The following is an 8,411-nucleotide window of genomic DNA, read 5'->3' on the forward strand; positions in this document are numbered from 1 at the left end:
GTACATACTCCTGAATTTCTGAATACTATAAAATGCTCCGAAATACCAAATCATGCCATCACTTTAAAAGTTGGTGTACCCATAATGTTATTGAGAAATATAGATCAATCTTCAGGGCTTTGTAATGGAACGAGATTAATTATCACAAGAATTGGAAATTGAGTTATCGAGGCGAAAGTCTTATCATGACAAATGATTGGACAAAAGGTTTGCATACCAAAAATGTCACTGACTCCGTCTGATTTAAGAATACCCTTTAAGTTTCAAAGAAGGAAGTTTTCAATAGTTGTATCATTTGCCATGACTATCACTAAGAGCCAAGGACAATCTTTAACTCATGTTGGGCTATATTTGACGAAAGCAGTGTTCACACATGGCCAGCTATATGTTGCACTATCACGGGTGACACAAAAATAAGGATTAAAGATTTTGACATATGATGATGAAGGAGAAGTTTCAAAGGAAGCAACTAATGTAGTGTTCAAAGAAGTTTATCGTAATTTGAGTGTAGATTGAAGCTGATTTGATCCAAAGGGCATAACAGGGTCAACAATATCATCAATTTGTTGAGGGTTAGACTTAGCTCTTTTTTTGCTGTCAAATAGATGATAAAAGTTCTTTGTTGTTTCAGTAAGTATATAGGAGAAAGTTAGATATTCTGTAAATTATTTATGAATGTTTACCCTTTTTGATTTTTCTCTTTGTACATTTTATTCCAGTATTTTAATAATTATTCCACAGATATCACACTCAAAATATGAAGGTAATTGTAATGCAACACATAATTCTAACGACGACCTCCACACAAGTTTGATTTAAGTGAAGCATTCACAAGATGCTACTGCATTGTTGAAAATTAAGACCTACCTTGATTTCCTTAGCCGATGTTGTTCCTTCAAGATATCCGGCTCTACACGAACTACTACTACTAAACAGGACTTAAGAATATCACCTGCGATAGAGCAACAATAAGTGATGAACATTGTTTAATGATTCCATAAAAAGAAGTGTATTATCTGCTCAACATATACATAGCATTGTGCAATAAATTAGCATTATGCATAAACATTCTCAATTTTCTAAGGAGCAATGTATTCACCCTTTTCCAACTTTAATATATTATTCTTTCTGTCCTCAATATGCATTTAGAACATTCTACCTGGAAGACAAGCAATGCGCATAAAGTTATATGTTATAATTTCAAAAATGGACATATTAATTTTCCGAACAATGTAACTACATCATTATATTATTTTATATATATCGGTGGGGTGGAAAAAATTTGTTTAGTATCTCAAATTAAAATATCTATTGTTGTCTCTCCTAATCATGGCAAATAGATTTTACCTTTCAATAATCTTCAAGTTGCCTCCAGGTGAGAATAATACAATATCAGCAGTAATCATCCAACAGACATCATTAATTCCCTCCTTCCTGGTAACTACTGCATCAGACAAATCATCTTGGATAAATTCATAGCAATAAGAAGAAAAAAGTAAATATCAATAAACATATTCCTCAGTATAATATCCTTCAAAAATATTAGGAAATCTACCACATATCTCTACACAAGGATGATGCTTATCTTCTGACGTGTATGCTTATCTTCTGACGTGTAACTCAATTCAAGAACATCCACAAGCTTTATCATTGAGATTCCAGCAACATATCTAAACAATTTTAAAGCCATGTTGCTCCTCACTGTCTTCCGGATATTTATAAATAAAAATATATGGAGTAATTAGTTGATTTTTCAAAAGATTCCTATAAGTATAATGACTTTCCATAGTACACAATAAAAAAAATTATGAACCCTCACTTTTTTCAGGATCACTGTAGTTGACTTTATATGTTGCTCTACTGTTCACTAATGAAGGACCACTTTCCTTACAGCAAACCTGAAGGTAGGACACGTTAAGCTCTTAGGAGGATATCCAAAGCTCTATCCATTATGATGCACAATTTAACAAAAATAAGTTTTGTTCTTACAGAATTATGAATCTGATGTGGTACCCATTGAAAGTGCATATAAGTCTAAGTGATCAGTGTACAATCAAATTAAACTGAACAAGAACAAAGAACACCAACTTCCAATAGTCATCATCTAATAGTCGCACAGTGTCATAAACAATTTAAACTCAATAACAATTTCTTTAGCAATCTTTACGTTTACTGCAGGGCTACAAATGCAATAAAGGAGAAGGAATCACACAAAAAAAAGTTGAAAGACGTTTTCTCAAATTCAACATGGGAATGTGCAGTTCATATACCTTCTCATTTGCACAACGATAGGATGACTTTGTAAGCAGAAAAAGAAATAGAATCCACAAGCTGCAAATTATAGTACACTATGCTCAAAGAATTAATGTGTGACGGAAATGTCAACTTACCTCTGTAGGAATGTATGATCTATGACCCATTTAAAATATTTTTGTTGTGTATCCTTTCTTGAACAATTCACTCTAAAAGAAAACACTAAAAGAAAAATATCTCTAAAATGAAATTACCTAGAACACTCTGGTGAAGATCATAGACATCCCTCCTTCGAATATACATGAAATGAAGATGATAATAGGCAATACAATTGCATATAGCTGTTTCATCAGAGAAATCTGTTAAAAAAACACTAGATATTCGATGATTTGATTAAAAAAAATTTCACTTTTTGAAAAGTGCAAGCACAGTATAATCAACACCCCATTCACACTCCTAATTCATCGTCTTAGGCAGTTGTATTGTAGAAAAGGAATACTCACAGGAACGGACCACGCTGGTACTGTTTCATCTTTCATGGGATATTTCAGATCATTTATCATATCCTTTTTAACAAATCGATGAAATGAAGCTATGACATCAACAACTATATTTATATATATACAAGCAGCAGTAATATAAGTCAGTTATGCGTGTTAAATATTACAATTGATAAACCATGACATAATAGTATGTCCACACCCGTGCTTAATTTCTTTTGTTTTGTTCCGTATCATATAAACAAAATAAGAACGAATAAGCACTTTGATTCGAATCACATAGCATAATCGTTAGAAATGGGAATACGGCAGCAACAAACATCTACGACAACAACATCATACATAGAATAGTCTCACAAAATGGAGTCTCGAAAAGGTAGAGTGTACACAATCTTAGGTAAAGTATATGCAATCTTTACCCCTATCTCAGAGGTTGTGAGCTTTATTTCGAAATCTCAGCTCAAGAAAAACAGTCCTAAACAGTTTAGATAAAAGAATAGGGAGTACAAAAAAAATCAGATAAGTACAAAAAGCACCAGAAATTAAAGTAAAAGAAACTACAACAAAATAGTTCAAAATTTAGGTAAAAGAAAGAAGAGATAGTAAAATAATCCGAAGGACAAGAAACAAAAATGTTACGTTAACAAATCTCGAATAAATCTTGACATTTACTACAAAACTCAAGTATAACAGCACAATAAAAGATACTATGAATTGTGATTCAAAACTATGTACAAAATCAGTATATAATTGGTATATAAATATAAAATATAATTAATATGTTTTGTTCGAGATTAACAACACAATACTAGAAAGTTTTGCAGGTCAATTCCACTATTTCAGTACATACAAAACCACATGCAAAAACAAATCAACATGGATGCTAACCAATCTATTCAAAACACGGAAAGTCACAACAATACCAACAAAGCAACCCCCAATTAACAGCACATTAGACCATTTTTGACATAAATTACATAATATCAACCATAGATTCATCAATACATCAATAGAAAAGTATAACACATGCCTGAAGAATCAGTATACACACCAAATTTTGGTAAGTTAATCATGTCATTCCAGCTTATAATAATCGTTTTCGGCTGCATCAAGCTCAGATCTCATTTGCATGGTCAAATCGAAAAATGAAAACAAATAATAAGGAAGAAAAGGGCTTATTCGATACTGCTAATACCACAATAACAGGGACATAATACATAGATCGAAAATCTATCTATCATTTGCCCGATATCTAACAATAAACAATTTCAAATTAGTCAACCAAGATACAAATAATAAAACTTAGCTAACGTAAATTAATAATTACTCACACAAAATCTGGGGTTACTGAATAACAACTTTTATTGAAAATGTTAATTTAAATATAGCAAAAATAACAAAAGACACAGACCCATTTACAACAACAACATACCCAGTATAGACCCATTTCGATTTAATAATGAAAAAACATATTTAAGCTTAGTTTTTTACCTTCAAATTTGAAATATTACCAAGTTAGTTGCAGACGAAAATGGGATTTTAATACAATCAACAGATCTGATTAAGGATGTTACATATACCATCTATATAATGAAGTTAAAGAACCAAATGAGATAATTGAAAGAAGATGCATGCCTCTATATATTTACAGAAGAAGAAAATTTTATCTTAATAATGGTATAGAAATTAATATGAACAAGCATTTGCCATTTTTTTTTTATCGACATCAAGAAAATAAAGATGGAGGTAATAGGATAGTGACTTTTCAAACAAAAAAATTAATACCAAATATTTTCTATTCTAGATACTATTTTTTTAGAAAAAAGGGACTATTATTTAATAGGCTGGATCATTATTATGATTCACTTGGGCTAATATTTAGTGGGCTGGATCATTATTATGAATTAACTAGGCCTGATATTTATAGGCTGGATGTTTTTTATTAGTTTGGACCATAATTTTATTTAGGGAAACTAATTTAATAAATTCAATTAATTAAGAAAACATAAAATAAATTTGTATTTAATTTATTACTTAATATTAATGATAGTATATTGCTTGAAACTACATGTGCCTATACATTTGCATTAGTCAATTTATTTTGATATTATGAATTTTTGTTAGTTTAATTTTTAAAAATTTTTAATATGTTAAATCAATAATCAAATTAATAAATTATTTTATCTATTTATTAATACTTAAAAATTTGGATGACATTTAATTAATAATATAATATTCATAAATAGTATAATATTAATTTATTTAAAATTTCGAATCATAGTTTAACCAAAAATCATAGATGATGAATTTTAATTTTAGATATCTAAAAATATGAAAAAATTGATAATAATTTGAGTTGTTTTGTAAAAATTATATAAATCTATATTAATAAGTATATGAATATGTGTATATGCATTATAATAAAATGAACATTCACATTTTTATGATATACAATTTCTTGATAGTTTCATAAAATTTATGTTATTTATGGTATTATAATTCTATTCATTTAAAAACTAAAACTAAAAACTTTATTTATTTAATTCATAGTATTATAATATTAATTTAATACGTACATGATCCGTACATCGCGCGGGTAAATATACTAGTTATAATTAAAAGTGAAACAAGTGGTCATATGGTAAATGAGAGAAACCCATACCAAAGGATATGGTGCAGTGGATGAGGTTGTTTCTCTCTTAATCGGAGGTCTCGGGTTCAAATCCTGGATATGAAAAAATCCTTGATAGGGAGCGCTACCCCTGAATGGAGCCCTACCTAGAACGAATTCAAATTAATCGATTTCACATGCGGATACCCAACATCGGATGAAAAAAAAGAAGAGAGAAACCCATACCACATGCGGCAAGCAGACACCGACCTCAACATTACATACATTAATGCTTTAGAAGTAGTAGTACGGCACAATAGAGGAGACACTTGCCGGTTCATTGCTCATGTGCCCTCATTTAATTTCCTTTGACCAGCTACTAGTTGAATTGCTTAGCTAGTTCTTGTTTTTTTTTTTTTTTTTAAAAAAGAAATTATTATTCCCCCCTAGGAGCTAGTTGAAATGCTTTTATGTTTGGGGAGAGGTGATTAGAAAGGACATTGACTTAGTTACAGCTTATAGAATGTGATCTTAGCTTGGAAGAAATGTTGGACATGTATTAGGGTAGAAGATTAGTACGTAGTAGTCCGCTCTTACTAGTAAATAGAGTACACTGTCTAGTTTTCCATATTAGCAGTCGTAGGACCCTAGTAGTTTCTTGTTATTCGATATTTGCTAGTACTATTTATTGTTGCAAGTAGCTCGTCTGGCTATTATTTTGTCTTGAATCGTGGTCGATCGAAAAAACCTCTCAATGTCACCTCAAAGGCAAAGGTAAGGGATGCGTACACTCTAATTCTCCCCAGCCCCCCTACATTCATCATGTTGTTGCTATCAAAGTCTCTATAGCATCATAAGTTATTCTTTAGCAGAAGAAAGAACAAGGTCTAAGTAGATCAACTTTACGAGAGAGAGATGTTGTAATGAAAAATAATTATTTGAAACTGAACTTTCACTACTTTGACCGTACCAGAATTTTTTATGAGCTTCTGTTTAGGAAAATTACACCAAATCAAAGTACACATCGGTTTAATCAGTTTAACTGGGTAATAATTTGCACGAGCTTTCTCAGGTAAATTAGAATGGCCAAGACGTACGGTAAAACAAGCGTACGCTCTATGTGCCTAACAATAAATAATGCAGAAGCACCAGTAAGTCTACGAGAGCTTAACAATAAGAAGGTATATAATCAGGCTGAAATTTCGCAAAATGGGAGCAAGCCAATTAGTAATTCCGCTGAGCCTTTATGACACAGTAAGCACGAATTGGTGATTAAAATGTACAAAACAATCATGTTACTGTCTATAAAAACTGCCACATCGGTATCGGTTTAATTTATTGTACTGCTTTGTTTGACAGTGATAATCGAAATCATCTGTATGAAATATTTGTGCATCGTTCATAATGGTGGAGATGGCTGATAATCTCTCTAAAGAGATGCTTGAGAATAGCTCATACCCAAAAACAACTCTCAGCCAGATAAAGTAAGATCTTTTAATCATAACTGAACCTACAAATCATAATCAACGACAGCAGGAAGAGAAACAAAAGAAAACAAATCACTAAAAGGCAATTGCCTAAAGAGAAACATCCAATTCCATTAACATCGATAATGAATCGCTATTTATCTGTACTTGAGCAGCACTTAAATTATGTCCTAGACTATTTTACTTAAGGGGTGCGCACCATCACAAAAAGTCACTTAACATGAACCAGATGGAGCAAGAAACAAAAGAAATTGTAGGTGGAACTCTATTACTTAGAGTCTTAGACTAAAAATAAGGAAGCTCTAGCCATTGTATTGTATAAATTGATCGGAAAAAGAAAACACACAACTGGAACAAGTATCAATTACATTTAACGAACACATAAAAAGCAACTGGTTTAAGGGAAGTCCACTAATATTATGTCAAAAAAAAAAGAGTGAAACTAAAACATTCAAACATCTGAAACAGCACAGTGATGTTCTTTAAGTTACTTGGTTGGATAAACTTATCTCAAAAACCCCAATGGAGGGCAATATGTAACTCAGCTAAGGCAACTGGTTTCTTGCCGCGGAAATAAAATGATCAACGGCAAAGGAAAAAATGTGCTTGAGATTAGATACTTCCAAGTCATCCATCACCATGTATTTCACTGCCTCCTTCACAAAATCGCCTGTAGCTGCCACACCTTCCTTCAATATCAGCGGAGCAACATATGTCAACTTTCTAGACATTGTAGTAAGCCCACAAGCTGGACATCTAGCACTAGGGCTATCAGCAGCAAAGCCGGAATCACACGTGCATCCGTAACAAGTCCTTATTGTCGGAACATCATCAACAAGCAGAAATGAATCTTTACGACACATTCCAAGCGTAGGGCTGGGTTTTAAGAGGACATTCTTAGATTGGATATAGTTATCACTCAGATTTTCTACGCTATTGTATAGGCCAGGTAAGCATCCATAATTGATCATTCCTTTCTCCTTAAGAAGCCTAACGACATTGGCCATTGGTAATGAAAGAATGCTGAAGAGGAAATCAACACATTATATTCCTTTTCAGCCTCAGCAAATACAACTTTACCAGCCTTGGTGTCGATAAAAAGCTTCATACTCAGTTTGGTACCAGCAGTAGTCGTCATTTTGGTTGTCTTCGTATTGGAGATGTGGACTTACGCTTAAAGAGTTGCAGATTCTTCACCATCATAGTATTTTTGACACAATAATCATCAAATTATTTCAGGCAGTCAAAAAAGGTAAGTACGTTAATCGGGAATATTCTTTAATTACATTAATCTCAAAAGATGGAGACTTCGAAGAGTTGCAATTTGCAATGAATAATTCAATGCATTACATATTTAGTGCAAAGAAATTCGTGGTGTACCTAAATAAAAAAATAAATAAACGAATCGTCTATGATTCTGTCATCCTGATATGCTGCAAGTCTTGTTCTCATGTATCCTACTGCCTCCATGACCATGTTAGTTAAACCGTTTTCTAAAATTATTTATTTTAATTTGGTTATCTCTTTTATTAAATCAAGAAAAATTTATCATGTTCTTCT

Source organism: Capsicum annuum, chromosome 6, assembly GCF_002878395.1.
Source record: "Capsicum annuum cultivar UCD-10X-F1 chromosome 6, UCD10Xv1.1, whole genome shotgun sequence".
NCBI lineage: Eukaryota > Viridiplantae > Streptophyta > Magnoliopsida > Solanales > Solanaceae > Capsicum > Capsicum annuum.